The sequence below is a fragment of the Apus apus genome, chromosome 1 (genome assembly GCF_020740795.1).
Source record: "Apus apus isolate bApuApu2 chromosome 1, bApuApu2.pri.cur, whole genome shotgun sequence".
In the NCBI taxonomy this organism is placed as follows: Eukaryota; Metazoa; Chordata; class Aves; order Apodiformes; family Apodidae; genus Apus; species Apus apus.
The window spans coordinates 54,708,801-54,718,647 of NC_067282.1; the positions used below are offsets into that span (position 1 = coordinate 54,708,801).

General features: G+C 42.8%; 1 protein-coding gene across 2 annotated transcripts in view; it reads right to left on the reverse strand.

Annotated features, from left to right (window-relative positions):
• NALCN (sodium leak channel, non-selective) overlaps window positions 1-9,572 on the reverse strand; it is a 227,754-nt gene extending 218,182 nt beyond the window's left edge. For both annotated transcript variants that reach the window (XM_051630433.1, XM_051630425.1), the window contains exon 1: window positions 9,423-9,572. The gene's annotated coding sequence lies outside the window, so the exon portion shown is untranslated. The remainder of the gene's footprint in view (window positions 1-9,422) is intronic.
• Between the last annotated feature and the right edge of the window lie 275 nt (window positions 9,573-9,847).

Consider the following 9,847-nt stretch of genomic DNA (forward strand, 5'->3'; position numbering starts at 1 on the left):
ATTTTGAATAGTTTTATAAATCACTTACAACACTTTGTTTTCATGCATACTGCTTTTGTACTTACTGATTAACAGGATCTTCAATTTATTAAAAAGCCTTGCCTGTATAAATCACTGACATGAACCTTCTTACTTTACAAAATTTACATAAAGGTACACAAACAATTACGAGAAACTTACAATGCTGGCAGAAAATGTGTACCAATATCCAAAGAATGCTATGGCTGTGAACTTAAAACCAGAGTAATCACTGGGTGGATTTGACCTGGAGCCATTTAATTTAATGGTGACATTTCTATTTATTACACTAGGCTAAGATAAAGCCCAACAAGCCAAAGGCAAACAGGCGATGTTAAGAAGCCAACAGATGTTAATGTTCTTTACTGAAATCAGAAGAGCCTTTTTGCTACATGCTACTATTAACAGGTATTTTTCTAACACTTTTTATGTTAGCAATTCTCTATCCAAGGCCAAACAGTTGGCTGTCTCTGGGGTTTGTGTTGGTACGTGGAAAAACTGAAGAAAATGAGTCATTTCCACAAGGTCAGGCCAAGTCTGGACACTGCTGGATGGGTAGCACAATGAACCTCCCACAACTCGCAGACACAGCACAAAAGCAGAAAGGTGGGGTAGATCCTACTACTGACTTCCCTGCAGGCACAGTGCACAGATCCCAGAGAGATGAAGATACACTCTCCCAAGAAGGAACAGGTTGTCCAGCGGGGAACACAGGACCTGGACAAGAGATGTCATTCATTAAATACAATCCCTTTTTGGTTTTTTGTTGTTGTTTTTTCAGGAAAGGGAGGGGGAAGGTGAAAGCAAGATTCTGGGACCTTGTTCTGGACACTACACTTTTGAAAAGTTTGTCCAAAGTAGTACAGAATAGAATCATAGAATGGTTTGGGTTCGAAGGGACCTTTAATTTTCTAATCCAACCCCCTTGCCATAAGCAGGGATGTCTTTGGCTACATCAGGTTGCTCAAAGCCCCATCCAACCTTATCCTGAACACTTTCAATGATGGGGTGGACATCCACAACTTCTCTGGACAGCCTGTTGCAGTGTATCACCACCCTCACCTTCTCATGTCCAATCTAAATCTTCCCTCTTTCAGTTTAAAATTGCTGCCCCTTTGTCCCATCACTACAGGCCCTGGTAATTACAGGTCCAAGGATCACAATGATGACTGCAATACGAATCCAAGAGACAGGGTCCTTGATCAGCTGGAGGAAACAATGGGCTTTGGACTGCCGAAGTACTCATGTGCTTGGTCTCAGCTGGCCTTTTCAACCACACAGGCTGCTGCTTCATGTCCAAACAGTGTATCTTTGCATCTTCGAGTGCTTCTTAGCTGTTATGGCAAACATAATCTGTTCTCTTCTTCCAAGTCCCTCAGAGTGTACTCCTACTCTGTATATTTTCTCTCTTTCAGATTCAAGACATCAGCTCCTGTCTTCAATTCCCTTGCTACATTTTGAGAAGAGTGCTTTTGTGGTTTATGCTGTGGCGTCTCTCCTTACATGATGAGCTCCATATATGAGATCTCTGCAACCTTCTACAAAGGCTTTTCAGTACCTTTTATCACATCTGTCAGTAAACTAAAACCCCTGATCATGATGACTGTGCTATCAGTATAATCTTGTGTTTTCCCATCTATACGTACCTATCTCCTGCTTAGCATTTAAAAACCTAGTCTGAACCATTGCTCTATCTTTTTATAGACCATCAAGCAACAGTGCAAGGTCTTAGTCAGATGGTCCCAGGTGAAGGAGCAATAACTGATTTTTTTAAATAAACAATTTATATAAAGGCACAAAATAAGCGACAACTTCTGACATCTTTATTTGTGTTGGATGGTCAGCCACAGCAACCTTAGCACAAGCAAAACTAGTAAGCTGTCACTAAAAGTATGCAACTGTTGTAAAAGTAACACTATAAATGAAGTCTTTCTCTAACAAAAGAAGACTGACATAATATCCATACAAGTTGTATGTTCTCTTAATCCTCATGTTCAAGCTTCATGCTCCGACTTCTTTCTCGTAACTGAATCCCCTAACTTCTCTTCAGCAATTTTTCCTGCTTTCTCCTTTTTCTTTCTAAACCTACTGTACTGACCTATTTTCTCCACTTGGACCAGAGCATAACTAGAAATGCTCGAAGCCTCACAGATGTTGGTGTACTTTTTGAGGTCATGAAGCCTTAAAATGCTACATTTAGCACAGTGATAAGAAGTTTACTGCAATGTCTTGGAAGCTGCATTTCTCAATACCTTAGGAAAAAGCAGACACCTTCTAAAATGTTTCTTGCAAATACGTTCCTTTGGAAACTGATACTCAAAAGCTACTCAGTGAATTAACAAATTAATAATTTCTTGTTGACCATTTCTGGTAATGGCTTTGACAGTACTCCTAGTAAACTCTTAAGAAAGTATGCAGCAATAAATAAAGAATCAGTAAGATGAGTACAATCAATAATTATGAAAAAAGGCTCAGAATATGAAACATTGACAAGTGACTACTGATTTGTTTGTTTGTTTGTTTGTTTAATAAATGACACTCTAAATAACAAGCTATGTCCATTTTGGGAAAAAAGTAGATAATTATCAGCTGCATTAATTAGAGAGGTTCTGTTGGTTTTATGCTTTTCTCAGTATTGTTTATTTATACATCTGATGTGTAAGATTAGCCACATCCTTCTAATGAAATTCTCATTTATTCTTTCTCACAGGGCCTTTTTTTTCCTTTTTCTTTTTTTTTTAATTGGTTTGGGCACAGAAAATATAATTAACTTTATGTGTCCACAACAGATTCAGTTCACATCCTTAAATGTTGCAACTAAAGAGATCAGAATTCTTATTTTTAAGAGGTGTTCTTGAATGAACAATCACCATGCATATAAATCCAGTGGAAAGAAGGAAATGTCTATAGAATGTAAGAACCAGCTTGTTTACAATCGACTTGAAAAATGAGCAGATATGCCCACCAAAAAATGCAGAATAATAACCACAAGCCAAAAAACTTCTGGAAATGGTCTTCAGCAAGTTACTCAAAATATAGTACTGTTGCTCTCAAGCTTTTAAGCAATTTGTTGCTGTTGCTCTCACTACTTTTTTCCAGGCAACACACAAGCTTCACACGTGTCTGTTACTACAGAGCAACACAAAACCCAATGCAGCCTTGAGACTGCTGTGTGTGCAAAGAATTTTAACTATTGAAATGCAATCCCTTTTGCACCTGTTTCTGCATGGGGGAAGCTGCTGAAAGTTGAAGAGAAGGAAGGGAGCTGTGCACAAACTCCTTCCAGCATGTGACACACAGCAAGCAGCACATCAAGCTGTGCTAATGGGGAGGCTGTAGGACTCCCTAACCCTGACTACAAATCCACCCCTGCAGTTCCTGCATTGATTCCAACACATATCATTAGGTCTTTCTTTGATCACAACCTGTTATATGAAAGGCTTAATACATTCTCTAGAATATATTTCTAGCTCCAGAGTTTTAAAGAAATATCGGGTGCAGGGCAAAGACAGGTTTTGAGCCAAGAAAACATCATGGAGCTCTGGTGCTGCATCCACTTCACATTTCTTTGGAGCATTTTTTATACAGTAGCAATAAAAAATCCACAGTCCAGATGTCAACCTTATCAGGAAGGAACACAGTGGCTTTGCTTTTAAATATCTCCCCTACTTTTAAAAGCAAAGACAAATTAAAGTAAGGCAACTGAATAAAAAATTGCACACACAGTGAGCCTCTTCAGATCTATGTGGGCAGCCTTTTCTCTTCTTCTCTTTCCCTGAACTTGCAGGCATGTTTAGCAACCACTGTACTATTTAAACCACTAAATCTGCAGCTTCAGCTGAAAGGAAAGTATGCTACTGCAATAGCTGACCTCAGGATCCACTGTGCACTTGGGGAGAAAAAAAAAGTCTGAAGAAGGTCTAATCTAGGTTTGTGATATCCACACTAACCAGAAGACACTCCTGCTGGTGGAAGATTGAATTTCCTACTAAAACCAAGAGACAATTTTTTAAAAGTAGCTGATCCTACACAACATCAAAAGCTGAGAAATCTGTCTCTCATTTATAAAGCAAGCTCCCTGTATACAGCATAATCTGCTCAAGAAATCTTTTTCAGAAAGACATGCTTATAAATGGTCTGGTAGACAAAGAAGGCAATTGAAAAATTACTTCACTGAAAAAATAAACAGGAAAATAAAGCAAGTATTCCTACCTACAACTTATGGAAAGAGTTGAAAAATCAGACAAATTCATGGAATCAGCAATGTCTGGCTTCCAATGTACTTCTTTCTTACTGCCTACTGATTCTGTCACCTGACATCACGTGAGCACTGCCTAAAGGTCCTACCAGGGCTGGTCACCTACAAGGACTCTTCAACACAAATTCTCTCTTCTTTGAAAATATCACTCCCTTTCCAACTTTTCCCGGAGCTGAGACACACAAAGTGGCACATACAGTTCTAAAAAATAATTACCTTTCAACCTTTTAATAGATGTGAAAGCTACAATGGGTGACAGGAAGAGGATGTGAACATCCATACAAACACCATGATGACAAACTCCCACCTCCATATTATACATTAAAAAAAAAAAACAAACTACAGGCTACCTTAAAGAAGAAATTGCTCTTGACCATAGTACACTTTATGTGGTTATAGGAAAAAATTACATCTCTCATTCCTTCATGTCAATAGCCTTATCCTTTGCCTTATAGCAAATTGTTGCTATTTCTCTATTGCCTGCTCCCTCCATCCCCACATTCTTCCATCCCTGCTTTTGAGTGCAGGTACAGACGAACAGCATTTCAGTATCGGTTTTCATAGAATCATAGAATCATTAGGGTTGGAATGGACCTTAAAAATCATCAAGTTCACATAGCAAAATATTTCAAGTGAGCAAAATAGATACACATATATCCATGACAGTCCAGATATTTTTAATTTCAGAAGGGTAAAGACAGAGCTCCAGTGGATGCAAGCACATGGCACATGCCACTATGGATGTTACTAACACATAACTAGTTTAAAGAACAACCTTAATTCAATGCGTTTTCTCTTTGTGTGGTGTTCTTACTGCATCTCATAAAATGTCCTAAAAGATCTCTTCATTATTTTGCACACAGTATACTGCTAAGAGCTGTCCAAACATCAGTTGTTTTGAACCCCAAACAGGATTCTTCACAAAGAAGGTATACTGAAGGAAATATCCTAAAAATTCATTACATTCACATTTTCAAATAATTGGGATACAGGTAGGAGAGAACAGCTGGCGACATCTTCTACTTGCTAATAGGAACCCAGACCAAAAATACCAGACTGGAGTTCACAGATCGAGCAGGGTTTAACAACTGCTTAAGGCTGCCAATGTAAGAGCATCTAGTCTGAAAAGAGATAGGTATCCAGACTTTAGTTCTTTGCTCCCAACACACCTCCTGTGTCTTATTTTTGGCTAAGGATAATGTTCACACAGTATTTATTTCTTAAATATAAATTATTCCTCCCAGACGTAGCCAAAATAATACAGACCTACTCAGCAGACAGAATACGATACTACACTGGATACAAAAGTGGATGTCATGTGAGCCAGACATATAACCTACCACTACTATCATATAATGTCATATCATGTGTCCTTCTACTATCCAGGAGACACCATTTTGAAGAAACTAGGCCTGCATATACATGGTGATGAGATTCTGCCAGATAATGCACTTTGTAAGTTTAAGTAGAACTGATTGGCTTTTCGACATTTTTCAGTAACAAATTGGGTTGAGTAAAATAAAGAAACTGAATGTCATTTTTCAAATGCCACTGTTAGACCACACTGCTTCTTTTACATAGAAAGTAGAGATCAAGGTACTCAAAAGCCACTTGTCTAGTAAAGAGCAGGTGGACTCCTCATTTCACAGTCCCAGCTCCCCAGGTATCCTGAAAGGAGAGACACATCCAGTTGTGAAGTGGCTGCTTCCCTGTACAAGTAACCAGCTTTTTCCTTCAGTGAAAACCAAAGCACCCTTAGCCTCCCTCCAACATGCTGGTTATTGGCATGACTTGACAAGAGGACAGTTTTGCAAGTCCTACAATCTAAATCTACCCTTTGACATTACTCTGTCAGAATGGTTGATATAATGCCACCTTACCCAACACTTGCTGCCCGAGGATTAGTCTACTGCAATGTAGTCTATAGGAAAATCTTCAAGAGTCCATAGCTGACAGAGGTGCAGCAATGTGCTTAGTAAGAATTATGCAGGAAAAAATAAGAGAGCAGTGTTCTGGGATTTGCTTTTGTAGTTTATTAATCTCGAGGTGAAAATTGTGTTCTAGCCCCGTGTCAAAACAAGAGGGCAGGTAGCAGAAGATCATTCTTTGAGAAGATTCAGGGAGCAACCATTCCTGTCTCTAAAATACCCCACATTCAGCAGCCTCCTATGAATACTGCAGATCTATTTTTTCACAGTTTTAAAGAAAGGGCAGAATGATGCAGGGTGGAAAGGAGTTTCTCTGTAGGCAGATGGCTGGCAGTTTTCCTGCTTAAGTGATTATTTTAATGTTGCTGGGATTTTGTTGTACCACTAATTACATGTGAGTGTGCCTAGAACCTTGTACATATAACTTGTAAGAATTTTAATTGAAATACATTAAAAATAAACAGTATATATATTCCTTTTGCATTGTTACAATTTGTGTTAAAATAATTATTTCATTCCTTTCCAAATTCTCTTTCCATCACTTAAGGATTCACCAGCAGAACAGTTGACACCCATATATTTTACACTTGAAATACAGAAAATAAAACTTGGACTCTTCCTTTTTACTCTCTTTCCTTTAGAACAAACAAAATTACTTGTGATATACATTCTTATTGCTGCAGAGCAGTTCCTGGAAGTTGCAGCCATAACCTTTGGTACTGTACTGCCATTTTTTCATAAACACAATGATGGACTGTAATGCTCCAGGAAGAAAAGGCCAAACATGAAGGCTTTATTTTGGGAAATGGAAACCTGAGATCATAGATTCATAAGCTAACTCAGGATGAAAGCATCTCAGGACATCTGTAGTCCAATCTCTGGGGTTAACTCTGGCGTCAGACCAGGCCATTGTAGCTTACTCTGGTTACTCCAGTCTGGTCATTAAAACCTCCAGCAATGGAGACTGTACAATTTAATTGAGCATCTTGTTCCACTGCTTGAGTGTCTTCATGGTGGGGGAAAAAAAGAGGTTAAAGATGAAAATATCACAGAAATGAAAGACATGAAAAGGAAAAAGAAATTATCTAGAAGAACTGAGACAATCTGCAACCATAGTCTATGAGTGGTATCTCCCAAAGCAGGGCATTTATCAGTAGTTAACCAACGCAGGAAACTTCAAAAGGAGGTGAAGAAAGGAAGAACAGAACGGGAAATAAAATATGATTCAACCCATAATGCCCATATTAGACTGACTTTACTCTTTACCTCCAAAAAGATTTCATGCTCCAAATCTACAGGATATCCAAATAATTTTCCAACCAAGTAAGTATTCTATTAGTAACACAGTAAAAATAACCTGAGAATGCAGCACCTCTATTTTACTTATAAACACATCAAAAATCTTGATTACAACTGCCTGAATTTCTAAATACCTAGGAGGATGAGGAGGAAACCCCAATCCCCAGAAGCCACTAACAGTTCTATCTCATCATGAAATACCCATGACTTAAGAATGCATTCTTATGCACAAAAATCCAAGACTCCCCACTTCTTCCAGAGCTTGGTACAGTAGCCCATTACTGCTAAAACACAGCTTAATACTGCTTATCTCCTGTGGTGAAGGTTTAAGACCTGAAAACCCTGTGACTCACAACCTGGGTTTGGATGAATGCCACCTAGGTCTACATAGTATTCGTGGTACCAGTCATGTCCAGAAGCTGGAAATAAGTCAGAAAGGATAAAGTTGTATTTCCAGGCTTAAATAGGAATGAACTCTGATGGATCAAATTTAAGATTAAAATATAATAGATGCAGTAAACAAGAAGTCTGTAGGCCTACATTTCTAAAGCATAAATGACATGCTGATTGTTATGGCTTTAAAATTCTATTTTAAAATACAGTACTGAGATCAAACAGTTAAACAAAAATTCCCCAAACTGTTCCTAAAAGTTCCCAAAGGTATATGCATGAACTCGGAGACAGCTGGGAGTCTTCTAGAAGCCAGAGAAACTAACTCAAAGGAATGTAAATTTTTTCTGCCTCCATTAAAATTTCGTTACTTTATGATTTATGCAGCAAACCTTAGTTCATTGTTAATATCTATTCTCTGTTGGTCACTTAGAAGGCAGGTGGGATGTGGCCACTGTGGAAGGAAAAGAGCAAGGGACAATGAAATGAAAACAAGAAATCAAAGATGCTCAAGACAAAAACCAAAAGACACAAACAGCATTTAGTTAGTAATTTCTGACTGTTAATATTTTCTTTTATGAATGACTCAGAATGCAACAATGGGTAACGTGACAAAATCACAGCTGACCTGAAAGCTACGTCTGCATGCAAAGGCCACCAGAAACCTCCATCCCTCCTAGAAACATGTTACAAGGAGTGCTAAAATAAAGAGATGGGAGCAACAAAAAAATTTTAGGCACCTTTCTCTCCACTCCCTGTCGAGACCCCTGAAACTGCACGTTCCAGAGACTGACTTCAGGCCTACGTTCACCACTTTCTCCAGCCACCAGCCCCGGCCACCCAGGCACAACGTCCCCCTGGCACCCCCCTGCCCCACCTCGGCCCCATCCTCAACCCCCCCACCAAATCGGTGCACCCCCGGCCTGTGACAAATGAGGAGGCCTGTTGGCCCCACGGCCCCGCTCTGCCTCAGGAACGAATGAGGCACTTTTTCAGGGGGATGCGGAGATGGATGCGGAGAGGGGTGTGGAAGGGGGATGTGAAGGGGGGTGTGCAGGGGGATGTGGAGGGGGGTGTGGAGGGGGATGTGGAGGGGGGTGTGGAGGGGGGTGTGCAGGGGGGTGTGGAGGGGGGTGTGGAGGGGGGTGTGGAGGGGGCCCGGGGCAGCGGGGGCAGGCCGGCAACCAGCCTCCCGCTCCCTGCCGGCCTGCCCCCGCCCGCCTCGGGGAGGCCCAGGGCCAGCAGGGCCTGAGGCCGGCCCGGAGAAGCCCCCTCCCACCGCGGGGGAAGGACGCTCAGGGCGGGCGATGAGGAGGGCGCGGCCGCACCTGTCCCCGTCCCCCGCGGAGCCGGCCAGGCCTCCCGCCGCGCCCCTCCCCTCCCTGGGAGCCGCCGGCAGCCCCGCCGGAGCCCCCGGCAGCCGCTGGCGACCGAGGGGCCGAGGAAGGGGGGCGGGGAGGAGCCAGGGCCCACCGCGGACCGAGCCGAGCGCCGCGCAGCGAGAGCCGCGCCCGGCGCCCCCGACCTACCGCCAGCATCTCCCTTCATGGCGCGATCGGGAGGGGCCGCTCCCGGCCCCCGCGAGGGTGTGCGGCGTTACGGGGTGGGTGTGGGGGGTGTGTGTGTGTGTGTGTGTGTGTGTGCCTGCCTCGTACGCCGTCCTCCCCGCGATGGATCGGGGCGGCGGGGCCCGCCCGGAGGCGGCGGCCGCCCTCGGTCTCTCGGCAACGGCGGGGCCGGGGCGGGGGAGGCCGGGCGGGGCGGCCTGCGGCCCGGCGGCGGGAGGGGAGAGGGCTCCGACCCCCCCTCCCCACACACACGCACACGCTAAGGGTAAACCAAACAGCCACCAGCCCCCGGCTGCTAAATCCCTCCGGTTAGGAGGAAATACGGCTTCGCGGGGCGGGAGCCAGGGGCTGAGCCCAGGGCGGCCGGGGGTCCCGTCAGCTGGAGC